The sequence below is a fragment of the Pseudonaja textilis genome, chromosome 1 (genome assembly GCF_049901715.1).
Source record: "Pseudonaja textilis isolate UNSWEBS1 chromosome 1, rPseTex1.2, whole genome shotgun sequence".
Taxonomy (NCBI): Eukaryota; Metazoa; Chordata; class Lepidosauria; order Squamata; family Elapidae; genus Pseudonaja; species Pseudonaja textilis.
In genome coordinates this window covers 166,390,734-166,418,224 of record NC_141990.1, presented here as the reverse complement: position 1 = coordinate 166,418,224, position 27,491 = coordinate 166,390,734, and the positions used below count along the sequence as shown (strand labels likewise).

Sequence of the window (27,491 nt, the reverse complement as noted above, 5' to 3'; positions counted from 1 at the left end):
TTGTTTTTTGGAGAGTTTCTGTGGATTTTTCAGGGCTTCCAGATTTTTGTGATCAGTCCATACTTCAAAGGGGATTTGGTTTCCTTCCAGGAAATGTCTCCATGTGAGCATTGCCCACTGCACAGCATATGCCTCTTTCTCCCATATGGCCCATCTTTGCTCGGTTTCCATCAGTTTCTTGGATGTATAAGCACATGGTTGTAATTGTCCACTTCCATTCTTTTGGAGGAGGACTGCTCCATCTGCAACATCACTAGCGTCTGCTTGGATGACAAAAGGTTGTTCTGGATCTGGGTGCTTAAAGACCAGTTCTGCTGAGAATAGATGTTTGAGTTTCTCAAATGCCACTTGGAATTCCATTGTCCAGATAAGGGATTGCCTTGGTTTGGGTTTCTCCGCCCCCCCGCTTCATTTTTAGCAAGTTCGTGATAGGGAGGGCAATGTTTGCAAAAGCTGGAATGAATTAGCGATACAAGTTCACAAACCCCAGGAAGCTTTGAAGTTGTTTGCGGGTGTGCGGTGGGTCCCAGTACAGTACAGCTTTTACTTTCTGTGGGTCCATCTCTATTCCCTCATGGGATATTCTATACCCAAATAGTCAATTTTTTCTTGGTGGAATTCGCATTTAGAGAGTTTTGCATATAGTTTAGCATCTAAGAGTTTTTTGAGGACTGCACGGAGTAGCTTGATGTGTTCTTCCATCGTTTCCGTGTAGATTAAAATATCATCAAGATACACTAGAACCCCTTTATATAAAAATTCATGAAGGGTTTCATTGATCAATTGCATAAACACAGCAGGCGCTCCTTGCAGTCCAAAGGGGAGCACTTTAAATTGGTAGCATCCCAATGGTGTGTTAAAAGCTGTCTTCCACTCATCCCCATATTCTTATGAAGTAATATGCCTCTCGTAGGTCTAACTTTGAAAAAAAATTTACTTTCGAGAGTGTCCTTCATGTCCTTCATGAGGGGGAGTGGATACATATTCTCTATGCAAATTGCGTTCAATTTTTTGTAATGAACACACAAGCGTGCTGAGCCATCTTTCTTTTTGCGGAATAAGACTGGGGCAGCTATTTTTGGTCAGGCGGGTTCAATGAAACCCCATTTTAAATTTTTTTCGATAAATGCTCTGAGTTCTTTCAGTTCTCTGGGAGACATGCAGTATATTTTGTGGTTTGGGGAGTTTAGCCCCTGGTAGGATTTCAATAGCGTAGTCTGTGGCTCGATGGGGTGGGAGTTCATCACAGGCTTCCTCACTAAATGCTTGGGCCAGATCCTGGTACTCATTGGGGATGTTAATGGGTTCAGCCGACTGTCCGGTCATGGCTGATTCTCTGTTCTCTGTCCCTTTCTTTATCCTTTCCTCTGAGCTTTTTGCAAATATTACGTCTCTCTGGAATTGTACGGTTCCTTTCCTCCAATTTATTTTTGGATTCCATTTCCACAGCCATGTGAGACCTAGGACCAGCAGCTCTTCCATTCCTGGGGCTACAATGAATGTGAGCATCTCCCTATGGTTCCCTAGTCTTATTTTCAATGGTTCTGTGGTAAAACTGGCTGGCTCTCCCCACCACCCCCGGCTATTGTTCCATCTAATTGGCAGAAAGCAATGGGATTTTCCATTTCTTTCAGTTGGATTCCCAATTTATCTGCAAGGGAAGGGTTTATTAGGCATCGGGTGCATCCCGAATCCAGCAATGCTGCAACTTCCTCCCCTTTCCCTCGGCTGGGGATAAACAGTCTCAGGGTAGGGTGATTGGTTCAATTGGATTGCTTACCAAGCGGGTCATCTTCTGGATCGCTTTTGGATTGGCTCAGGTCCCCTCAGAGTGTTTGGGATTCTTCCTCAGGGTTGGGGGGGGATTGGAATCCCACATCTACTCGGCCTCTCAGGCCAGTCTCCTTTCCTTGAGGGATGGATGTTCCGGGTTTCCCCCCGATGGGTGGTCTAATTTTCTGGCAGGGGTCTTCGAATGGCATTCTGCTGCACGGTGTCCCTCCTTTCCACACTTAAAGCAACCAGACGTTCTTGGAGTCATGGTCGATTGGAGTTTGAAAACTTCCCGTTTCTCCTGGAGTGGGAATCTTTTCCAAAACTTGCCGATGTGATACTGGTACTGCAAAACTTGCCGATGCGGTACTGGTTTTGAGTCATGTCTATCATGGGTACATGATGGCCTCCTCTGCCATCATGTACCATTTGTGCAAGAGGTTTAGGGCCCCATGGGCCAGGCAGGCAGCATATAGGTCATCATTTCATCCATCTTTGAACCAACAGACTAAGATATCCTCTGGCCAGTCTACCTGGCCAGCCAGGTCACAAAATTCCTCGGTGTATTCTGCTACCGGACGATGGCCTTGTTTTACGACTCTAATGTGGTCTTGGGCTTTTCTATCGGTGAGGGGGTCCTTGAAGCAGTGGTGTAAGGCTGTCATGAAGCGATCGAGGTTCCATAATTCTGGGACATGGATGTTGTGGAGTGTCACCATCCATCTGGTTGCTGCCCCTTCAAGGGTCAGGGTGACGACTCGTACTCGGGACCCTGGGTTGGGAAATCCCACCCATATTCTTGCATGTAGGTGAGCACTTGCGCCAGGAAAAACCCCAGTTTCTGGGGGTCTCCATTGAATTTTACCCCCAAGGGCAGGATCTTCCTCTGCAGTTGTATGTCTCTGGGTTGGCCAGGGTTAATCCCCTGATCTGGGGCATTTAGGGGTGGGGTACCTGGTATGAATGCTGGTTCTTCGGTTTGTCCCTCTGCCCGCTCAATCTCTGCTGGATCCGGGGTGGTGGCTTGGGTTCTCTCATTTTCTGGTTCCCTGCATTGTCATCCTGGTGCATCCCTCACCTCGAGGTTCTCCAGGGCTTCTCTCACGAGGCGATTTATGTACCGCCTCATTTGGTCATCGGCCGGTGGCTCCTCGTTCCATGTGTATTTAGTGAAACAAAAGCCAGTATGTTTATTCCCTACCCCCACCCCTTTTGAAGGAACAATCTTTTTCAGTTTCCCAAGCATACATCTCACTGTGGAATTTTTATGGTCTTCTCATCTCCTGGCTGAGGAAGGTAGGAAACATAATCAACTTAGAGCAGTGGTCGCCAACCAGTGGGCCGGGGACCACTGGTGGTCCATGAGAAAATTTTGGTGGCCTGCAGAGAAATTTCGCCCCCAAAGAATCCCCCAAAGTCTGCGTGGAAACACAAGGCTTGCGTCGCTTTCATTGCGAATAAAAAATGTAAAAAAAAACATGCAAGACTGATCACTAAATTGCAAACTACCACAAATCCTCCATCAGTACCACTGTGAAGGTGTCGAAGAGCAAAGAAAGAAATACACTTGCCACCTTAGAAGAGAAAAGTGTGACAGTTCTTGCCCTTATTTAAGTGAAAATGCAACAACTTAATGAACAAAGATTTCTGAAGATTGTGCTGATCCTTTCTTTGGCATAACACAGAAGTCCAAAATCTCACCAGCAGTGTAACTATGGACTTTTTAGTCTACATCATTTGCACATGATCCCATTTAATTTCTGTGACCCTCCAAGATCATAAAATGTGTTCTTGGAACATCTCCTCAGTTATATAGATGGAATTAATATAAAATTTAAATATAATATACCAGTGCAATCATCTGTAAGTCTAGTTTACCCTAGCAGGGTAGACTCTAAATGCATTATTCTGCTATTGTTATCATCCCAAGCCAGCATGGTCATAGCCATATTGGTGGGATAAATGGGATCCTAGCTCAACATATTTAAAGACACCAAGGATGCCAAATGCCAACTATCCCCATTCATCTCCAGTCTTTCTTTCCTTCATCTGTTCTCCTCAATATTAGCTTTAAGACTGAGCTTGCATTATCTGCATCTTCTAATCAAATGAAAGATTAAAATTTTTCTTTCAAATGTTAGCATTAAGTTAAAAAATATTGTTTAGCAGAGTGGGTATATGGCTTTGTGGTAAAGATAACCTTTGAAAATATTTTCAGAATGTGACATTTTGTCCCGGATGCAAGCTATATCATGTAATTCTTCCCAAGAGGATGAATTTTACGCAAAGCACCAGCACCACCCATATGAGTCATGAAAAAAAATTGTAAAAATAAGCAAGTCATTTAAACAGCTGCAGTTGGAAACAATTTTGGGTCAGAATGAATAAATGTTATTTTCAGTGAAAATAAAATTACGGGTCACTTTAAATAAAAAATATTTGCTATTCTTAGCAAGGAGCTCAGTCTTGTTGCCATTTTGTCTATATCTTCAATGTTTTAGGCCCAAGGCATTTGAGTCACAAACATGCATATATAAATGCATGTACACAAACACGAATATCCACATTATTTTCTCATTTAGTTTGTCCTGTATTTTCTTACACATTTCCAAATATCTGATATTTGAGAAAAGAATTTCCATTAGGCACAATCTTATTGATATAAAGCACAATCCTAGGCAATTGGAGTACATCCAAATTTTGGATAATGCAAACTGATATATTTTCTAATGCTGAAGCAAAATTTGGTTCAGAGATTTTTTTGCATTTTAATTTACTTTTCTTTTCAAATTATGTTACCAGTTTATCAAATCATTGAATACTGGAGTATAGAAAACTCTTTCCTCTGTTACTGGATGGATTGACTGATTGATACTTTTCAATATTCCTAAACTGCAAGATAAACTGTTTTTGCTCTTCAGGCTAGGATAGGACTGTTTGTCTTAATAAGATGTCTGTAGTTTGTCTTCTAATAAGATAGACAGCTCTTTGGTGTTGATTGACATCTGCTTTGTCTCTTCATGGACTCTAAAAATAACCTTGTGACTTTTTTCCTCGTTAACATCCTACACCTTACACTCACAGGTTCTTTAGAGTTCATTTAAATGAACATATGTGGTATTATATGTAACATGCTTAACTTCACGTAATTGAGTTTCCATGCAAGAGGAGGATTCTTTTGTCTTACCCAATTGACTTTTTTTTTGTAATTTCCTTTGATGCCCTAACTATAAAAGAAAATATAAGTTGGGTCTCAGAGTTTCCTCTTTGAAAAGGATCCCTTTTTATTAGAACATTCTGAATAAATTATAATTAAACGATCTTCTCCCTTGGTTTGCTTTATTGGGGTCTGTGTATACTGGGGCATGAGCCTAATGTATGAGGAACGCCACAGTAAATAAACCTTCGACATTTCTTTTGGCTATTAAATGGAGGATCACCTTTAAGGGAAGACAACTCATTGTGGTGTTGCTTTCTTGTCATGGTAAAGTAAGTCTATGTTTATTCATTGAGTTAAATTATAATTCTTTTATTTACTGCATATTTTAAAAATTGCTAGTAGGATATATGAGCCCCCGATCAGAAATCTACTGATTGAGATTAAACAAATTCTAGCTATAATCCCTAAAGTATTGATATATTCTAGTCACAATTAGCAATCAATGGAAGTAATTCTTAAAAGTTAGAAGAAATTAAAGAACTGGCAAGCCTTCAAAAATAGCAAGATGCTCTCCTGCTTAAGAATCGAATACTAAAGTAATTGTATTTGACAAGGAGTATGGAACATATGATTGCAAGTCAAATACAAATGGTGACACACTTAGTATATAATTAGAATGTTCATTAAAGATGGGAAAATGGATAGAGAAAACTTATGAGGGATCATATATATTGGAATGAAGGGAAAAGGTGATGCGTAAGGGAGCGTGTCTCCTTACTTAGTTAAAAAGAAGTATGAGTGGGGGGATTTAAAAATTGCACTTAGAATGGGTTACTGAAAATTATTTATGGTAAAATGAGATAGGATCAAGAATGAATGAATAATAAATGAATGTGAACTGAACACGAAGTAAATAAATGAGATGAGAAAAGTACATTGAGATGGTTTGGTCATGCAGACAGAATGAAAATTGAATTGTAGACTAAATATATAAAGGAAAAGCAAATGCATTGAAAGAGAAGACTGAGAAAATTATGGTTGCACACAACTGAAATCTTTAAAAAAAGATAGGTGAAAGTTTAAGAATAAAAAGGCAATAGAAATAGCTGCATGAATATGGAGAAAACAAAAATGATTGATGAGTAGAAAGGTATATATGGAAAGATAAAGTGAATCATGTTGGTATAAATTAGATATAACTATATTTCATTTTATATTTAATATTTTAATGTCTTCCACTTTCACTTAATATTTCTTACTTATTTTCTGTGCTTTGCATAAAGTTGCTTATCCTGAAAGAGAATAATGTGATGGGTGTTGGCAATTGTCGGAACCCTGACAGAGGGTATATATGTATGAAGCTAAACCTAATCTAACATAATCATTATTCTAGTTCTTTCTGTCATGAGAATAACATGGATGAAAAGAAGATAAATTCTATAATAGTGACTAAGCAATAACTAGAATGGCCCACAAACTAGAAAGCAATACCTAGATGGCCCCTAAAGCACCATAACTAAGAATAATGAAAGACAAAGCTTGAAGCAACCTAGGGGACTGTAAATTTATACATTCAAATTAAATATTGTAAATTGTAAAATACCCAATTTCCCCCAAAATAAGACCTAACCCAAAAATAAGACCTAGCATGTTTTAGTCTTTATCTAAGCCCCACCCCACCCCCAAAATAAGCCCTATTTAAGAGCCTGTGCAGCCACCCATTCATTCTTTCTGTTTGCAATGCCGTGGCCATGAGACGAGGTAGTGTGATAGTGGAGCTACCCCATGTGTTCCACACCAGCTTACCTCAGAGTCCCCGCAGCCAGGCCATTCACACCCTGACACCTGCTTCACTGAAGCAGCACTGGCAGCCATGTGCAGCAGAAGCCTATGTGGCTGCTGGCCCACTTCTTCTGTTTGCTCAACACGGGGCAGGAGGCCATGCAGTGTGCCAGTGCTGCCACCATGAGGTGGGGAGGTGGATCTGCCCCTTGCACCCCACACTGGCTTACCTTTAGGTTCCCGGTAGCCAGGCCATCCATGCCCCAACACCTGCCTTATGGTGGCAACACCAGCAGCCATGTGCAGCAGGAGACCATGTGGCTGCCAGTCCGGTTCTTCTGCTTGCTCACTGGTGCCACAGCCATAAGATGAGGCAGGTGGCAGGGCATGGATGGCCTGGCTGTGGGGGCCCTGAGGTAAGCTGATGCAGGACACATGGGGCCGCTCCACACACACCCTCCTCACCTTGTGACTGTGACAACAGTACATAACTCGGCCTCCTGCTCCATTGCGGCCATGAGCAAGCAGAAGAACTGGACTATGTGAGATACTGGTGGACAGAGTTGCTGGAGCCACCCTCGCAAGGCGAGGCAGGTGTTGAGGCATGTATGGCCTGGCTGTGGGGGCTCTAAGGTAAGTCAGTGTGGGGCATGTGGGGCAGCTCCAGCCCCTCACCTTGTGGCGGTGGCACTGGTGCACTGTGCAGCCTCCTGCCATGCTGCAAGCAAGCAGAAAAAGTAGGCCTCCCATACATGGGCAAAAAAATATGACACTCCCCCCCCAAATAAGCCTAATGTTTATTTCTGGGGAAAATAAGAGAATAATAAGAGTAGAGGATTTATAGCCTAGTGAAGCACATTAAAAAAGATGTTGAGACTCTGGAAAGAGTGCAGAGAAGAGCAACAAGAATGATTACAGGGTTGGAGGGTAAAAATATGAAAAAATAGTTACAGGAATTGGGTATGTCTCTAATGAAAATAAGAACTAGGGGAGATATGATAGTAGTGTTCCAATATTTGAAGGATTCCTACAAAGACAAGGAGATCAAACTATTTTCCAAAGCACCAAAAGGCGAGACAAGAAACAATTGATGAAAACTAACCAAGCAGAGAAGTAACCTAGAAGTAAGGAGAAATTTCCTAACAATGAGAACAATCAACCAATGGAACAGCTTGTCTTCAGAAGTTGTAGCTGCTCCATCTCTAGAAGCTTTTAAGAAGAGACTGGACAACACTTTGTCTGAAATGGTATAGGGTTTCCTGCTTAAACAGGTGGTTGAACTAGAAGACCTCCAAGGTCCCTTCCAACTCTGTTAATCTTGTGTTCTATTCCCCCACCCACCCAATATAATTTCTGTGCCTCACATAAGTAGTAAAGGATAAGCAGTAAAGGATACCCTATTAAAGCAGCTTCTTGCAAGGATGACACTTTTGTTATTGTTAATGATTCCTCTGCCAGTTAAAGAACATTAAAGCAGGAAATCAGCAACTAATTTTTAAAAAATGCACGGATGTTGACAATGACACAACCTTTTAAAACCATATCCCAAATGCTTTTCAGTCTTCAAAACATTCAGAGATTTCTTTTACAACTTTAAATCATCTTTTAAATTGAGAGACAAGGTTATTCTACATTGTGTAGCTGTCCGTGTTTTTTTTTCCATTTTTTGGCCCTTTATATCCTCTCTGCTCAGGGGTGGGATTCAGAACTCCCAGCAACCGGTTCACTGCCTTGTTTCTGGGTGGGCATGGCCATGGTGGATGTGGCCTACTGGAACTTGCAGGAAGGCCAATTTTTGCCTTCCCAAGGATCCAAAGGCTTCCCTCAGGCTTCTAGGAGGGTGAAAACAGCCTCCCCTGGACTCTGGGGGCCCCCCAGAAGCTGTAAACAGGCCCATTTCTGGACTTCCAAAAGGCCTGTTTTCCTCCCTCCCAGACCCTCCACACAGACTCTGTATTTACTTGCATCAAAAATGGGCCACATGGAGACTCCTGGGAGGGGAGGGTGGGATGGGTGGGGCCAGCCATTCCATTCAAATACAGGTTTGGCGAACCAGATGCAAATTTAACATCCAGTTCACCTGAACCAGTCCAAACCAGTAGAATCCCACCCGTCTCTGCTTTATTATTTACTCTGCAGCTCACTAATTGTGATAGCAAACAAAAGCAGATAACCTGGAAATGAGAAAGTCCTGATCTCCTGGTCTCATTGCAATGTTAAGATAAATGTCACCACAGAAGGAAGGTAGTGAGGGTACAGTAAAATAAATCATATTATTTCAGACAGCTGTTAGAGAGATAAAGAGAACACCAGCTCTTTGTCTCTTGTTCTGGCCTTCTATTTTCAAGGATAATTTAAAACAAGAAAGCACTTGCCCCCAACCCTAGTATGACATCACAGAAAACCAACAAGTTCCACATCTGGGGAAATGTAAAAAGCAGTGCTTCTCAAAACTCAAAGCTGTTGAAGCATCTTCATCTGAAAGAAAAGGCTTTGCCTGAGATCACATAGATTAAAACAAAGTATACAAAGAAATTGAGAGATGTGGGGAGGGAGGGAAATGGACACTTACCACTTTAATTCTGCTGGGTGGAAAGGACACCTGAAAATCCCCCTAAAATAAAATAGAATTCATTAGGTTATGTTCTCCCAGCTGCTTCTTTCTTCTTTCACTCACTGATCAGATTCTACTTTAGCAACAGGAAAGGTGGAAGCATTTCCTCAATAAAATGAGAAATTGCTTTATATTTTGCACTGTTATTCTACAGCAAGAAAATCCTAGCCAAATGAATCATTTGGTCTCTTGGTATTCATATGGAGATGAATTCTCCCTCCCTCCCTCCCTCTCTCTCTCTCCCGCTCAATCCAATTAAGATCAAATGGCTGTGGGTATTTGACCATGCAGATCTGGGGTTATCTCAGGGAGAAGTCATACTTCTCCATTCAAAGGTGATATACAACCTGGGGTTTTCCTGGATTCAAAACTCTTGCTTAACTTGGCAAGGAAGACCCAGCTTAATCTACTTGCCAGTTACATCCTTTTCTAGATAGCAGGATGCTTCAAGACAGTCACACATGCCCAGGCCTAGTCCATTCATGGCTTGATTATTGCAATGAGTTCTACATGGGGTTCTTGAAGATCACTGTTCTATATTAACATACTCCAAACCCGGAATCCTAATTGGTCAACACGGACCACAACCTGATTGGACAACTAAACGGCCGTGATTGGTGCGCTAAGAATCAACCACGATTGGCCGAGCCGATCGCGGGAGATTCAAAGCCCTGTCATTGGCCGCCGAGCCGCGAGCAATCCCTATATGAAGGGTTGCCGCGGATCGCAGGTCCTGTACAGCAGTGGTCCCCAACCTTTTTTGTACCAGGGACCAGTTTCACGCAGAAACACTTTTTCAAGGACCAGGGTGGGGGAGAAACGACTTTTTCAAGGAGGGGGGGGGGAGGAGTCCGAGTTTGGTGGTTTGCTTGCAGACGTTTCATTACCTGACTAGATAACATCTGATGTTGTTACCTAGTTGGGTAATAAAACGTCTGCCAGAAAACCACCAAGTTCAGGGAGAGCCAATGCCTCCTCATTGCAACCCTGAGCGACAGATATTCTCTTCTATTGGGACATTTAAAACGGAGGGTTTCAGCTGCAGATTCAGGAACTGTGCTGGGCTGAGGAGCGCCTTCAAAACTGAGCGCTGGGCGGCGGCGGCCCACGGCTGTCTCTGCGGCTCAGGACAAGTCCCTGCAGGATGGCTGAGAAGCCCCGCCTCTCAGCCCTGCCTCCCTCAGCCTCATCCCTCAGGTGTCTCCCTCCCTCCCTCAGCCTTATCCCTCAGGTGTCTGCCTCGTTCCTCTCTCAGTCGCTCTCTCGCTCCTCCACCAGCCCAGGAAGAAACTGCTTCAAAGAAGCCGGCAGGAGTAGCTTTTCCTGTCGGCGCAGCTCCTCCGAAGCGCCCGTTCACTCCCACCCCGCCACCCGCGGTTCAATCCAGTGCTCCATTCAGCCTGCCTGCCTGCCTTCATTTCTGGTTGTTTCGGAGCAGCTTCGGCTGAGTAAAAGAGGCGAATAGTTATTATTCTCAGCCAAAGCTACTCCTAAACAACCAGAAACGAAGGCAGGCAGGCAGGCAGGCAGAACGGAGCACTGGATTGAACCACGGGCGGCGGGGTGGGGGTGAACGGGCGCTTCGGAGGAGCTGCGCCAACAGGAAAAGCCACCCTGCCAGCTTCTTTGAAGCAGTTTCTTCCTGGGCTGGTGGAGGAGCAAGAGAGCGACTGAGAGAGGAACGAGGCGGGAGGAAACCGAAGCCGCTGAGCCGGAGAGCAGGACAGGCTTTGGTTGCTTCCTCCCTCCCCTTCTTTCATTTGTGTCCTTGATCCCTGATCCCAGCAGCATTCACCTAAGGCGAAGAAAGCCGCCATTTTTATTTTATTTTTATTTTCTTTGCGGCCCGGTACCAAATGATCCACGGCCCGGTACCGGTCCGCGGCCTGGTGGTTGGGGACCCCTGCTGTACAGAACTGTATACTGAACAAAGAGCTGAATGATCACTTTTGGTCTCGTGTCTCTGTGGGGACCGATCTACCCGATCTAACACTGGCAATGAGGGTGGGATCGTGAGACAAGAGACCAACCAAGCACATGGCAAGGCGGCACCAAACGACCGACAAAATGGCCAGCAGCACCACGCCACCCGCACTCTTCAACCAGGCTGCCAAGGATTGGGAATCCTACATTGACCGATTCCTAATGTTCCTGGAAAGCAGCAATCTAAAAGATGCCAACAGACAGAAAAAAAGGGCCGTGTTCCTGACACACTGCGGGCCCGCAGTGTTCAAGATGGCAAAGGCCCTAGCCAAACCCGACGACGTAAAAGCGATGGACTGGGCCAATCTCGAACCATTGCTGCGGAACCACTATGCCCCCGCCGTGCCCACACTCATCAGAAGGCACGATTTTTACCGGCGGGACCAGAAGGAAGGTGAGAGTATCAGCGACTTTGTGGCTGAACTGAGGGACCTCAGAGGCATGTGCAGTTTCACCAACATGGACGAGGCCCTGCGAGACCGCGTCGTCCTCGGGCTCAAGGACCCCATTCTGCAGAGTCAGCTGATGGCGAGGGGCGACATTTTCCTCACCGAAGCCCTTGCCGAGGCAACTGTAGCTGAAGCAACCAAGAAATCGGCAGCTTGGATGCGGCAGGTGAGCGCAGCGGACCGGCCAGCAACCATCGAGACACCCCCGGCCCCGGAGAAACACACAGAGACCAGCCACCAGGCGATCACCACCACCCACCATGGCGACGTCGATTCCCTATCCAATACCAAAGACGAGGAGGAAGAGATCCACTGACTCCAGGCACAACGCGACTGCTTCCTCGATGCTATCTGTCGGCACTGCGACAAGCGGGGGCACATCGCCAAGGTATGCCAGAACAAGCGGAACTACAGCCCCTGACGACGAGATGGCAGCCCCCGGCGATGAGATGGCACCCCCCCAGGACCAGAGACCACACCGAGAGCCGATGGAGCCAAGACGGCTGAAGCAAGCGGCTCAGTGAGGCGCAACGGAGAGAGGAGACCCATCAGACGGTCGTCATCAGCCACTCCTCGACCATCGACGCCCGGAAGGTGCACGTGGAGGTAGGCATCGAGGATCAACCATGTGAGATGGAGGTGGATTCCAGATCCTACCTCTCCATGGTTTCCTGGCGCACAATCAAACTTCTGGTGCCTACCATCCTCCGCCACGAGCTTGAAACCCAAAAGCTGACCCTAAAGGACTATCAGGGAAACCGTATCCCTGTAGTCGGGACTGGACATTTCAAGATAACCTTTAAAGGGCATACTGAGGTGCTGCCGCTCACCATCATGGACAGAGACCAACCAAGCCTGTTGGGGCTGCAGTGGTTCACACCTTTGGGGATCGAGGTGACAGGCATCCACCACATCGATGAGGCGGACTGGGAAGCAATGCTCGTGAGGGACTTCCAAGAGGTCTTCAACGACACCCTAGGCAAGCACCGGGGGACCCCAATCTCTTTCAATCTAGACCCAAACATCGCCTCAAGCCTTAAACCATGGCGAGTGCCATTCGCACTCAAGCCCAAGATCGATGAGCAGTTAGATAAGCTCATTGCACAAGGGGTTTTAGAGCCAATTGACCATGCCCGATGGGAGACACCCATAGTCACCCCCATCAAGCCAGATGGGTCCGTAAGAATTTGTGGTGACTACAAGGCCACCCTCAACCACACACTGTAGTCTAGTGCCTACCCCGTCCCAGTAGTACAGCACCTCCTGCACTCACTGGGGGGAGGCCGGGTCTTCGCAAAGCTCAACCTGGCACAAGCCTACCAACAGCTGCCGGTCGATGCCACTACTGCAGAGGCGCAAACTATCATAACCCACCGAGGGGCATTCCAATGCAACCGACTCCAATTCGGAGTCAGCGTGGCGCCAGGGGTCTTCCAAAGCCTAATGGCAAGACTACTCCAAGGGATCAAAGGGGTGGTGCCCTATTTTGATGACGTCTTGGTGGCAGCTGCAAATAAAACGCAATTGGAAACCCGCCTAAGGGAAGTACTACAAAAATTCAAAGACTCGGGGCTTAAAGTTAAAAAAGAAAAATGTCAGCTGTACACCGAGAGGGTCAAATTCCTGGGGTATCTCCTAGACAAGCACGGAATCCACCCCACCAAGAAAAAGCTCAGAGCCATCAAAGAAGCCCCTAGACCAAGGAATAAGGTGGAACTGCAGGCTTTTCTTGGACTCATTAATTTTTATAATGTTTTCCTACCCCAAAAGGTGACCGCGGCGGAACCTTTGCATAGGCTGTTGGATAAAACAGCCATCTGGACCTGGGGGAAGAGGGAGGAAAACGCTTTCAAACAAACCAAAGACCTACTAACTTCAGATGCAGTCCTTATCCAATACAGCGAGACCCTGCCGCTGACTGTGACATGCGATGCATCACCCTTTGGTGTCAGGGCCATCCTCAGCCACACGCTGCCAGATGGAAAAGAAACACCCGTCGCCTTCTTTTCAAGAACACTATCCAGACCGGAAAGGAACTATAGCCAACTGGACAAAGAGGCCCTAGCAGTCATCTCCAGCGTCAAAAGGTTCCATGAGTATCTCTATGGTAGGACCTTTTCAATTGTTACCAACCACAAGCCATTACTAGGGATCCTGGCAGGGAACAAGGCCACCCCAAACATCCTGTCACCTAGGATGACAAGGTGGTCTGAGTTCCTTGCCGCCTACAGCTACCAGCTGAAACACCGGCCCGGGAAGAACATCTCGCATGCAGACGCATTGAGCCGCTTCCCCCTACCAGACCTGGAGGACGACCCGGCACCCACAACAACAACCCTGCACATTGAGACATTACCCAACCCACCCCTGACTGCGTCAGACATTGCCAGAGAGACTAATAAAGACAAGCGGCTGGCGCGAGTCTTGGGCTGGGTAGAAAAAGGGTGGCCAGAAAATGACAGCAACAAACATTTTAAAACTTTCAGAAACCAGCAAACTGAACTCTTCACGCAAAAGGGTTTCATACTTTGGCGGGACAGGGTTGTGATTCCAGAGACTTTGCAAAGAAAGGTATTATCTATGTTGCATGAGGGGCACCCGAACATGGTCAAAATGAAAGCCCTGGCCAGGAGTTGCACCTGGTGGCCAGGGATGGACAAACAGATCAAGACTTGGGTATCCGAATGTAAAAGGTGCCAGGAAACCAGGCCAAGCCCCCCCACTGCCCCAATCCTAGAATGGGAAACTCCCAGAGGCCCCTGGTCTAGAATCCACATAGATTTCACCAGGCCCACCAAGGGACACACATTCCTGATTATCGTCGATGCTTACTCCAACTGGCTGGAGGTAAGCACCATGAAAACCACAACCACAGAGGCCATCATGAAAAAATTAAACAAACTCTTCGCCACGCATGGGCTGCCAGACGTGCTAGTGTCAGACAACGGCCCACAATTTACCGCACTAGCTTTTGAAAAGTTTCTGGCAGAACGGGGCATATGGCATGCGTTAACAGTGCCCGCCCATCCGGCGGTGAATGGGCGGGCGGAACGCATGGTCCGTTTCACAAAAAACACCATACAGAAAATCAAAACCGGCGACATACAAGAGAAAATAAATAAAATGCTTTTAATACAACACATCACACCCAGCACAACCACAAACAAGAGCCCAGCAGAACTACTCATGGACAGAAAACTAAGATCCCCATTAGACAGACTACACCCCACATATAACCCTGAGAAACCCCCAGACTCATCAAGCAAATACCGAACATTCAACATAGGAGATACCGTCTACGCCAAGAACTTTACAGGGGACCCACTCTGGGTACCAGCACAAATAACCCAGGTAACGGGCCCCCGGTCTTACTGGCTACAGACCACCGATGGACGAAGCTGGAAGCGGCATATTGACCAGCTAAGGTCAAGAATAGCCACTGACAGCACGCAAACACCACAACCAACAACCAACAAAGAAACCAGAGGGGGGGAGGAAACCTCAAACCATAAGCAAAGAGAAGAAAAGAATCCTAAAGCGCAAACAGAACACCCCCCAACCAGAACAAACCAGCCCCAAAACATAATAAACCAGCCTTACTCACTGGTAGATGACGAACCCGTAGCAGACGAACAACTGGGAGCTTCCCCTGGAGGGAGCAGGAACAGCGAAATCGGCAGCTCAACCAACCCGGGTAGACCGGGAGGGAGCTACCGGAATAGGCCCAGCTCACCCTTCCAGGTGATTCCATCCAGGGAAACAGGAGCAACAAAGAGTCCGTCCAAACCGGTCGAAGACCAAACAGCAACTGAACCGCACAGGTCAACTAGACAGATACAAAGCCCTACCTACCTACACGACATGACCACGCTCCATCGGGCGAAACCAAGAGGGGAGGGGTGTTCTATATTAACATACTTCAAACCCTGAATCCTGATTGGTCCACATGGACCGCAACCTGAGTGGACAACTAAACGGCCGTGATTGGCGCGCTAAGAATCAACCGCGATTGGCCGAGCCGATCGCGGGAGATTCAAAGCCCTGTCATTGGCCGCCGAGCTGCGAGCAATCCCTATATGAAGGGTTGCCGCGGATCGCAGGTCCTGTACAGAACTGTATACTGAATAAAGAGCTGAATGATCACTTTTGGTCTCGCGTCTCTGTGGGGACTGATCTACCCGATCTAACAATCACCCAGAAGCTTCCATTGGTCCAAGATGCAGTTTCTGGACAGTGGTGGGCATCCCTCATTATATCAATGTAACATTTCTGCTTCTCAAATTGAACTGGTTGCCAGTTTGCTTCCTGTTGCAGTTCAAGGTACTGATTGTTATCTATAAAACCCTATGTGGCATAGGGCCTGGTTACTTGAAGGACTGATTGTCTTTCATAGTATTTGCCTGGCCAATTCAATCTTGGTATACTCCAAGTGCCTTCAATTAAACAATGCCATCTATTGGGACTCCAGAAATAAGTAAGTATGGATTTACTACAAATAGGATGATAGTCATTCTGAGGCTGTTTTAATGGCTTCCAGACCTGGTGACTTAAAAAAGAATCCTGGATTTTATAACCTCTATTTTGTAAACTGCCTATATAATAAAGTGGATAATAAATGGTGAAAGAATTAGTCATCTTTTTTGGGGGGATGAAAGTAGTCAACTCAATGAACTGTACTAAAATGTTCTCCGACTTCTTGAGTTTTCCTGACTATCTAGGTTGAGTGTTGGCAATCCGCGGCTCTGGATGAAAGTAGTCAACTCAATGAACTGTACTAAAATGTTCTCCAACTTCTTGAGTTTTCCTGACTATCTAGGTTGAGTGTTGGCAATCCGCGGCTCTGGAGCCACATGAGGCTCTTTGGGCCCTCTGCTGTGGCTCCCTGTCCCATCACTGGCTGCCCCTGTCCCTTGCTCTCCCTTCCCAGTCACTCCTTGCTTGGCCTGAGAAGGTAACGGCGACAGTGGGTGATGGAGAAGTGGCTGGGGCTGATTTTCTGGTGCCACACTTTTGCTGGAGCTTCTTCCAGCTCTTGTTGATGCCGGGAATGCCTTGGTCACTTGGGGAGATGTGCAACCTTTTCTCCACCCCAAGATACCGGCCTGGCCCATCCATGACCAATGCCAGCCTTGCTAACACAAGGGCTGGTGGGGTGGGGTGAGAATGGGATCTGGGAGGAGGGGACATCAGAAAGGGGGACGGGCCTTCAGCACCCAGCCACAGATTTAAGAAGCTCAGGACAGCAGGAAAAGGGGGCTGGCCCCACCGAACCTCACATGCCCACTCTGGGGGTCAGGCTTGGAGAAAGCCGGAGTGCCCTCACCAAAGACACTTGCCCATCAGCTGGTCTCCCCATATCTCTGTGTGTGTGTGTGTGTGTATCTCTTGTGCTATCGCTCTCTCTGTCTCTAAGTCTCTTCTCTCTCTCTCTCTCTCAGAAAGCCAAAGCTGGGCCAAGCCAGCAAGCTCTCCTTGAAGCTCTTCACTACTCCTTTTATTTCTTCTTTTTGGAAATCCGGGCTGGCTGAGGAACGCACACCAGCCACAGCAGAGGCTTCCCTTCAGATGACCTCCTTCTCCTTCTCCTCTCGCAACCCCCTGGCTGGCTGTGGCAGGGCCAGGAGGGTGCTCATGCATGGGGAGATCCTCCTTAAGCGAGTGACTGGCTGTCCCATGCATGCCTTTGCTGCACTTTGGCTGAGCCCAGCCACTTGCTTGAGGATCTCCCCATGTGTGCACGCCCTCCCGGCCCCACCACAAGAGGAGAGGAAAAGGAGGGGGAGGGTTGCCGGAGGCTTAGTGCAGAAGTGAAGCAGCCCTGTACTTGCTTTCATGCCACATTTGCATGTAAGGCAGCCTTCGCCTCCTGCCACTTCGGCTGGAGCTTGCACCCTCCATGCTGCAGAGACAGGGGGCGACAACACAGCAAGGCAATGGCTGGAGCCTTGGTGCAGGAGAGAAGCCACATCCTGTTGCTAGGGGCAAGTGGGGCAGGGTTGCATTGTGACTGTGCATCATAATGGGCTCCAGGAGGAGGAGAGGACCCCATCTCCCCTAGTGTGAAGCATGCTAAAGTTCACTGTGCTGCACAAGGCACTGCAAGAATGCCTCATGGCCTGCCCAATATCTCATATCAGAATCAGAGGGGGAGAGAGAGACACACAGAGAGAGATATAGAGAGAGGGAGGGAGGGGGAGAGAGAGACATAGAGAGGGAGGGGTAGAGAGAGACATAGAGAGAAGGAGAGAGGGAGGGAGATGTCACAAGGGTTTTGTGGCTGGTTTTTTAACAACTGGTTCTCTGTTTTAATGACAGGCTGGGGAGGTATGGCTAGGGGCGGTCATGTGACTGAGTGGGAGTTAGTGACGTTGAGTTGGTCATGCCCACCCACATTTTGTGGCTCCCAGCGTTTTATTTTCTGTGGGAAACAGGTCCAAATGGCTCTTTGAGTGTTTAATGTTGCAGACCTCTGATCTAGGATTATCACAGGTCATCAACACACTCGACCAAAACTGTCTCAGTACTAAATCCCAGCCTGAAACTAGACTGAAATGGATCTACATTATGTGAACAATGCCTTATGTTGATTGGACTCTGCGCCAACTTTCTCTTTAAATCATAGAAACTGAACTGTAGAATAAAGCATATGTTGATACTATATGAGAATTAAAATATTCAGGAGTTTGTTAGCAGAAAGGAACACCTTAAACAAGTAGATGTATTCACACTGTACTTTATTGAGCAGAATTCTGCTTTTTTTAAAAAAAAGAAATTGTATAAATATGATCTATAGAAACTCTACTCAAATAAGAATGCATCAAAATATAGCCTGTATCAGCATCAAAATATAGCCTGCACTGTCAGAGAGTCTACCACCTGTACCGTCTTTTAAAAATAAAAACAAAAGGTTACATGTAAAATATTTTTCCAGTTACTGTGTATGCTGAATTTCAAAGAAGCCCAGTTTCAAACATGTTTCATCAAAGTTCAGCACTGAGAAATAATACTGTATTTTCTGCTGTAGATGCAACACTTAACAATCAGGAGTATTCCTCACAAATTTCCTGTAAATGCACAATGTATATATTTTGCTTCTGAAATGGGACTCCACTTGCATACATAAAAATGTGATCTAATTGAAAAAATATCCACTAGTGTATATCCCCCACGCCCCCACAGACAGAAAACAGCCAACATAATAGTCTTGATCTCAAGACCATAAGACACAGAACATTGGTTTTACATATGATTTTTTAAAAATATACTGTATATATTAGCAAGCAAAGGCAAGGCCTGAAAAAGCTCACAATTTCCAAAGCAATATAAATGGGCAAATATATATATAACTTGGTGCAATTTCTGCAAATGTTGAGATTACTTTTCCCAAAGTTCTGATGATTTGTTGCTTTCTTTAGAATCTACGATAAAAGTGTCTTCAGGAGAAAACTCACTTCTCTGTGAATATATATTCCTTTCTTCATTTTCATGGTCATTTTCTTTGTTATGTGTCTGTAGATATTATGCACAAAAATAATCCAATGTCTAAACTGCAGCTATATGCTTGATCCTTCTGAATGACTCAACACAGAGACATACAACATCAGCAAAAACAATGCAAACATACCTGCTTTTAGTGCTGGTATCACGCCAGGAAAATGTTTAAAAATAAATGTGTTCCTTTAGAGCTCTTCCAACAGCAGAAGACTGGACCTTCTTAGTTCACAACATGCTACATTGCCAGAAAAAAATCTGGATAGCTTTTTCTTTTGGCATAGTTGGCATTCGCTTGGGATTGGGTGGGTGCTGGCAAATTACACAATCCTAACAATTATGGACAAGCAAAAATAACCTTCAAGAGGTTTACTCAGATGATACAAAAATGTTTCAGTATCCTGTAACTAAAGTCAGGCTGTACTATATATATAGCCATATATCTAATAAGAAAAACACACAGAATTAAACATACCAACTAACTAAAAAAAACCTATACAGCTAGGGAGTTTTCAAATTTAAGGTTTAAAATGAAATATTGAAATAATAAGCCTCCTCTAATTTGATAAGCACAAAAAGTGATCTTGATCTTTATGCAATCCAGCCATTTGACAAGATAAAGTAGAACAAATTTTTATCAACCTTGATAACCACATTCCCAACAAGTTTACAATAATCCTCTTGTATAGATGTAAGCAGAAAAAGTATTATTTTCAGTTAACTAGAGCACACATGTATGTATGTATGTATGTATGTATGTATGTATGTATGTATGTATATATATGTGTGTGTCCATGTGTGTGTGTATGTATGTATGTATGTACACACACACACACACACACACACACAAATAAAAAACACTATAAATTAATTTTTAAATAAAAATTGCAAAAGCAATACAAGTGCTAACATATTTGCCAATAATGAAAATATTAGCTAAAACAAAATAATTATTCAATATAATGGCTGCAAAATGAGCTGGAAGAAAATTGCAACCTAAATGCATTAAACATTTGTTTGTCATTCAAATCCTGCATGTTGGCAACATGACCTTTCAACAAATTCTATTTACTGTTACATTACAATGTCTTTTCAGCTGGAGTCACAACTTTTGCAAAGTCCTAAAAAGGGGTAAATGGTTGCATGATCAGTGAACCCCAAACCCGAAGCACTGAAAACAGGAGAGTGAGGGAGAGAACCAGACCCAACTCTGGTATTTTAAAAAGGCATTATTCAGAAAAGAAGATAACTTTCAAAATGTTAGCACTATTAGTTATTTATATCTTTTCAGAAGTAAAACTGTGGATTTATAATGAAAGGAAAATAATTTTCCAAGAATAAATCCACATTGTTTCTGATTAATCAATGAATTTTTCAGCAAAGGAAGGTCATGTCCCAGATTTTCAAAAATTACCCCTTTGCAGCATATAATTTACTCCCCCCTCCACACACAGTGTCATGCAAATATCAATCATATCATTACCATATAATATCAGGATTTTCAAACTATTTTGAGTGTGTAGCATCAAAATAGCAAAAAGGTCTAACATAGCAGTTCAAAAATGAAGCTGTTAGTGAGTAGAGCATCTTTTAAAATAATGTAAATCAGAGAATACAGATTTATGACTCAGAAGTTGACAATAGAAGAGATAGCAGAGAAAGAATGCATGTTCACATCTTTCAGTTGCAATCCTTTAGATATTTATTCAGAAGCAAACCCAACTGACTTCAGTGAGAGTTGGTTTTAAATCGAAACCTCTAAGATGGTTCATAGTATTTAAAGATAGCACAATCCTAGACAAGCTTACTTCGAAATACCAGTATGTCTTACTCTGCTCAATGTGATTTACTTCTCACCTAGAAACATCAAAAGATTATGTTCCCCCAGGATAATACACTTACTGAGTACAGAATCTAAATTAACACGCATTAAATTTAAACTTATTAAATTTAAAACCCACTTACCTAAAACAACAGATGGCTCCTTGGTAGAAAGTTAAACCTCTTCTGCTATTCTAATTATTTTTTTCACAATCTATAAAGGGATCACAATTCTTTGCATTTGTTTCAGGGATTATTTTAATTTCTTCTTCCCTGGCCTCTTCAGAAAAAACAGTGCCGAAGTAGTCAATATTATATTCTGAATAAAAGAAAAAAGTTGTGTGGATATCTTACAAATCATCACTTTGGCAAATATTTGAGTGACACTGTTCTTGGCTCTTATGTAACGCTAACTAATTGAAACCATCTGATCAACAGAAATACTGTGGGTCACTGCAAGGTGTTTGTTCCTGGCCATCATTGACCATTTTCAAGATTTTGTTGTTGTTGTTGTGTATACCGTAATCTATAGTCAATTCTACTAAACTGTGTTCTACAAATGCAAGAACAACCCTCTAAGAAAATGGCATCATTTGGGATCAACATCAAATTCAGCTTTTAATGCGGTTGGCTGAGATTCTGAAAAGCCTTGGGAAACCTTCCATTATAACATAAATCAGAAGTAAACCACAAGGTTGATCAACAGACTTTCTTCCATTTCAGCCATTTTAAATCAAGAAGTCAAATATCATTGCTGGCAATGGCAGAGCTTTTAACAAAGCAGTATCTCAAGCCCTAGAACTTTCTTCTCTGTAACTTATTACAGTCATTATAAATATGTATTTTAAAATGTGTTAAATATGTCACTGATACAAAAAAGCACACACCAACATTTCTCACAAAATATCATTCACAGGGAATTGCTTATACAAAGATAGGCAGACCTTGTTTCGAAGTCTGATGGATAAATGTGCACAATTTCTGCAAAACTAGGTCTCTTAAGGCCTTATTTCAAAGGAAACAAGGCTCAAACTCAAATAGCACCCTTGGAAGCTTCTTACTGCTTAATTAGCGACAGTGGGCATGGCATAATTAAGTTCTCTTTAAATGTCGGAAAAATGTTACAGTGTACATAAACTTTATTCAAGGACGGCTTTTAATAGTTACAAAGTTAGATGTTATTTTTGTATAGTATATTACACCTATTTGCCACAATTTACATTCTTAGACATGAAGCCATTAGGCTGATTAAGGCAATGATCATCCAGTCTTTAGATTCCCTATCATCCCTTTTTATGTGCTAAATTTCTACCCTGAAAGTGTTTTAGTCATACCTTAATTTTAATTTATTAATTAGTTTGAAATATTTATAGATTTTTAATATTTAATTAATTAGTTTGAAATATTTATAGATTTTAGAAATTTAGTGATTTTATATACTAAAATCATATTGTATCTTGTCTATTTATATTTATCCATTTAACATTAAATGTAATTTTATATAATAGTGTACCTTTTATAGATTTAGATACTTGTATTCATAATAGATTTTGAAATATCAGCTAATTGAGAGGGATGATAATTTTATCTTTGTGGTAACAACATAAACTCCATGTATTCTTATTTCTTAAATTATTGATACAATTTAAAATGGGATGGCATTAATTTTGAATGCAAATTTGACTAAATAAATGACCAAAATAAAGGACTGATGGACTAACCATTAGTCATTGGTTATTTATGTACAATGAATTCCCAATTCCATGGAAATCTGAATATGGTCACATACTATATGGGAGACATAACATAAGGAGACCAGTTTCCAGTAGAAATCTGGAGGACCAAATTAGGAGCAAATTAGGGTTTTTTGGTATTGCTTTGTTGCCATCAAATTATTGTCTCAGCTGAAAACCCATCACCCCATCCAATTCTCCAGATGCCATCCTCAATTCATTATAAAGCTAATCAACCCCATCAAGTCAAGCTCCAGGCTTCCTTGTACAGACTTTTAGTCTCCTAGTTTATCTTCTGCAGTCCTTAGTCTGAATATTTAGAAACATGACAGGTCTATGTAGAAAGCAACATTCTCAATGAGTTACAGATATAAAAGTAGTCTCCACTGCCTGCACGTCACTTTAACATCAAAAGATAATCTAATTATCTTTCAGCAGTATGATGATATAATGCTATGATTTGAAGCTCCATTCAAGCTTCGCTCTCATAAGCACCATTTTTAACTTTTAGCATTAATCCACAATTAATTAATGGCTTAGATTAACTTGAAGGACTTGTTTTTTAGCTTATAATTTTAAACTGCCTGGCATATAATCTGTATATCTAAGGAAGCAAGGCCAACCATTTGCAGCTGAAATCCGGACCTAAGCACTCAAATTAAGCTTCAGGGCTGTGTAAAATGGAAAATAATTTTAAAAATCTCCAGCTAATGCTTTCTTCTATTTCATAAAACACAATATAATGCCAGGGCATGTTTTCACTTGGCTTCTAAAAAAATGAAATACTAAAGCTGTGAATAATTTTCTGGAACATCTGCAAGGTGTGGCTTCTGTAATAAATGACAGCTGGCAGAAAGAGCAGTCTACTGAGAAATGAAAAGCAAGCCATAGATTAACATATCCTAGATTGGAACAAGGGGGGGAAACAGTGGTCCAGCCAATGGTGAGAATTATACACCTGTCAAATCGGTATATCTGCCATTCTTCTATGGAAGAAGGGGGAATTGGATTGGATACATTTAAATTTTCCTTCTCTAGGTAGCTTAAGTATCCTATTTCTTACCCTGTCTTTGTATAACATTTTACATGATTTGTAAGTTGCCTGGCGCCCCAGATGCCTGGCAAACTCTCACCTCTTGTAGAGATGCAAAGGGAGAGGGGCCATGTGGATTGAAGCACCGGAAGATACTCCTGGGAAATTTTCCTTATCTGTTTTCTCAGAAAGGCTGGCAAAATTAACATCTTCATACCTGCAGATTGGTGGAATCCACATCAGACTGTTGGGAGTGGTTTCTAATTCCCTTTATTTTAGTTGTGTGCCCTGAGGGACCTCAGATCCTGCTTTGAATGTTGACTTGCTTGTACCTCCCTTCAATAAAAAGATTCCTTTTGAAATACAAAGTTTTCAAGAGTCTATACTTATTTTTTGAAGAGCAGAGAGGCTGGTCCTTATATAAAGCAGGATCTGTAATAGTGATCAACCCGGAGAGGAATTTTTTTTTCTTCCCAAATTTTACTCTATTGAGGGGACCCTGCAACAATGTCCAAACAAAGCAACGAGCAAAGGGAATCTGAGTGCTGGGGAGAAACCTCGACAACTACCCTGCCTGACATATGTCCCATCAAAGACATTGAAGCTGTTTTTGAAAGTTCCATGAAGCCTCGATGGTCTAGCAGTGTAGGAAAAAGAGACAGCTGGGATGGAAGAGCCAGGGGAGTAACCCTTACCCGCAGTAGCCATAAACCCAGGTGGAAAATGGAACTGGAACTTCTTGCTGATCAGGAAGAGCTGATCGAGGAACCATTGGTGGATAATTGATTGAAGTGGTACATAAACCACATTGTGAGGGAAGCCCAGGAAAACCTCAACATCTGAGATGAACCGGGTCACCAATGAAGGAGAGCAAGTGAACCAGCAACTGAGGAAGCCTGAGCCATCACCCCAATCCAGCTGAGGCTGATCGAGCGACCGGCCAACCCAGGGACCTACAGCTGAAGAGGAAGATCCCCCCTTGGGGGTAAAATTTGAAGCCCCCTGCCAGAAAGCCTGATCACCTGTCAGGGGAAAACTTGCAAAACCCTACCACCATGGAAAATAAACCATGCTGAGAAGCTGAAAAGCTGTGAGGTTCCATTTCCCTCCAAACTCAGAGGAAGAAATTCCAGCACCCCGAACCAATCTTAAAGCAATTCAGAAGATGACCCGCTGGTAAGCAACCCAATCGAACTGCTCACCCTACCCTTAAGACTGTTTATCCCCAGCCAAGGGAAAGGGGAGGAAGTAGCAGCATTACTGGACTCGGGTGCACCCAGTGCCTAATCAACCCAACCCTGGTAGGGAGATTGGGAATCCACCTAAGGAGAATGAGAAACCCTATTGCTTTCTGCCAATTAGACGGGACTGTAGCAGGGGAGGGAGCCAGCCAGGTTTGCCACAGAACCATTACAAATGAAACTGGGGAACTGTAGTGAGACCCTCATGTTCATTGTAGTCCTGGGAATGGAAGGGCCACTAGTCCTAGGACTCACATGGCTATGGAAGTGGAATCCTAAAATAAACTGGAAGAGAGGAACTGTGCAATTCCAGAAACATGTAACATTCACAAACATCGCAGAGGGAGGAAAGGAAGGAAAAGAGAACAGGGAAACGGCCATGGCCAGCCAACCTGCTGATTCCACTAGCATCCCCAAAGAATACCAGGATTTGGCCAAGGTATTTAGCGAGGAGGCATTTGATGAATTCCTGCCTCATTTTGACACAGATTTTGCCATTGAGATCCTGCCGGGGGCTAAACTTCCAAAACTGAAAATGTACTGCATATCCTATTGAGAACTAGATGAACTCAGAGTGTTTATCAACAAAAATCTAAAAAGGGGTTTCATCGAACCTACCCGACTGAAAATAGCAGCTCCAGTATTATTCAGTGAAAAGAAAGATGGCACCTTACGCCTCTGCTTAGATTTCTGAAACCTGAACACTATCAGCGTGGAAAAATATGTACTTGCTCTCCCTTATGAAGGATATGCTAGCTCACCTCTCTAAAGGTTTTTTTTTTTTCAAAGTTAGATTTATGAGAGGCATACTACCACATCAGAATTAGGAAAGAGGATGAGTAAAAGACTGCTTTTAACACTCCACTGGAGTGCTATCAATTTAAAGTACTCCCTTTCTGATTACAACGAGCCTGTGCCATATTTATGCAACTAATTAATGAGGTGCTCCATGAACATTTGTACAAAGGGGTCCTAGTTTATCTGGATGACATTTTAATTTATACTGAGACAAAAGAAGAGCACATAAAACTAGTCCGAGCAGTTGTCAAGAAACTCCAAGCCGCCAAACTATATGCAAAACTATGCAAACTGTGAGTTCCAAGAAAAAATTGACTGCCTGGGATATAGAATGTCCCATGACGGAATAGAGATGGACCCACAAAAAATAAAAGCCATTATCGATTGGGAGCTGCCGCAAACCTGCAAACAACTACAAAGTTTCCTGGGTTTTGCAAACTTTTACTGTCAGTTCATTCTGGCTTTTGTGAATATTGCCCTCCCCGTTATGAGCTTGTTAAAAAGAAAAGGAGGGGGGGAACCAAAGCCAAGGCAACCCCTTAACTGGATGATGGAATGCCAAGCAGCATTCGAAAAACTTAAGACAACTATTCTCAGTTGAACCAACCCTAAAACACCCAGACCCAGTGCAACCATTTGTCATCCAAGCTGATGCCAGTGATGTAGCAGTAGCAGCAGTCCTACTTCAAAATAATGAACATGGACAATTGCAACTATGTGCTTACAATTCCAAGAAATTGACAGAAATCGTGCAAAGATGGGCCATATGGGAGAAAGAGGTATATGCCATGCGATGAGCCCTCTTTTTCATGGAGTCATTTCCTAGAAGGGAACAAAATCCTCTTTGAAGTCTGGACTGATCTTAAAAACTTAGAAGCCCTGAAAACTCCACGGAAACTCTCCCCCAAATAAGTACATTGGGTGCAATATTTTGAACACTTTAATTTCTCTCTCAAGTATTTCCCAGGAGGGAAAAACTTCCTGGCCAATGCCCTGTCCAGGAAACCCCAGTAAAAAAGACTGAAATTAAACCCATGAAGATAATGAGCTGTTCTGGAATTCCTATTTTTCTAAACCTATTCCACATTTTGACATGATTAACACAATAATGTGTTTTATATATATTATATGATTAATTTAAATAATTAATTTAAATAATTAATTTATATAATTAATTAAGCACACATTTATTTCTTTTTGGAATTCTTTGGCTTTCTTGTCTTAGCCTGTTCTAAAGCCATCCCTAGCATATCCCTTTCCATATAGTTTTCTAATCTGTATTAGATGATCTTAACCATTTTACTTCTTATGTGTGAAATTAAGAATAAATAAATGGCTTGTTGTCTGAATGAGGATTATGTACATTTTGAAAATTATTTTGAAAAAGTGCTTTGAATATTTCATGAGTCCGGAAATTTTCTTATTAATTACAATAGCCATGTTTACCTCTTTTTCCAAGCTAGTACAGAATTTTGGAAAAAAAAGACATAGTTGTCTAATTAGTAATACAGAAGCACTGCACTTCTTTCAAATCATTTTAAATGTGTGCAACTCTAGTTTGCATAAAATTGATAAGAACTTCAGTCCATCAATCATTCACATGGCTACATTAA

The 27,491-nt window shown here is 43.3% G+C and overlaps 1 protein-coding gene across 9 annotated transcripts in view; it reads right to left on the bottom strand.

Moving 5' to 3' along the window:
• CMKLR2 (chemerin chemokine-like receptor 2) overlaps positions 1–21,488 on the bottom strand; it is a 30,615-nt gene extending 9,127 nt beyond the window's left edge. For 3 of the 9 annotated variants that reach the window (XM_087912848.1, XM_087912915.1, XM_087912805.1), the window contains exons 1-2: positions 21,218–21,488; positions 9,288–9,329 (exon numbers count right to left, since the gene is read on the bottom strand). The gene's annotated coding sequence lies outside the window, so the exon portion shown is untranslated. Of the gene's footprint in view, positions 1–9,287; positions 9,484–19,385; positions 19,684–21,217 lie in introns of those variants that run through there. The other 6 variants (XM_087913013.1, XM_087913065.1, XM_087913204.1 and 3 more) reach the window with 3 other exon arrangements.
• Positions 21,489–27,491: the final 6,003 nt, after the last annotated feature.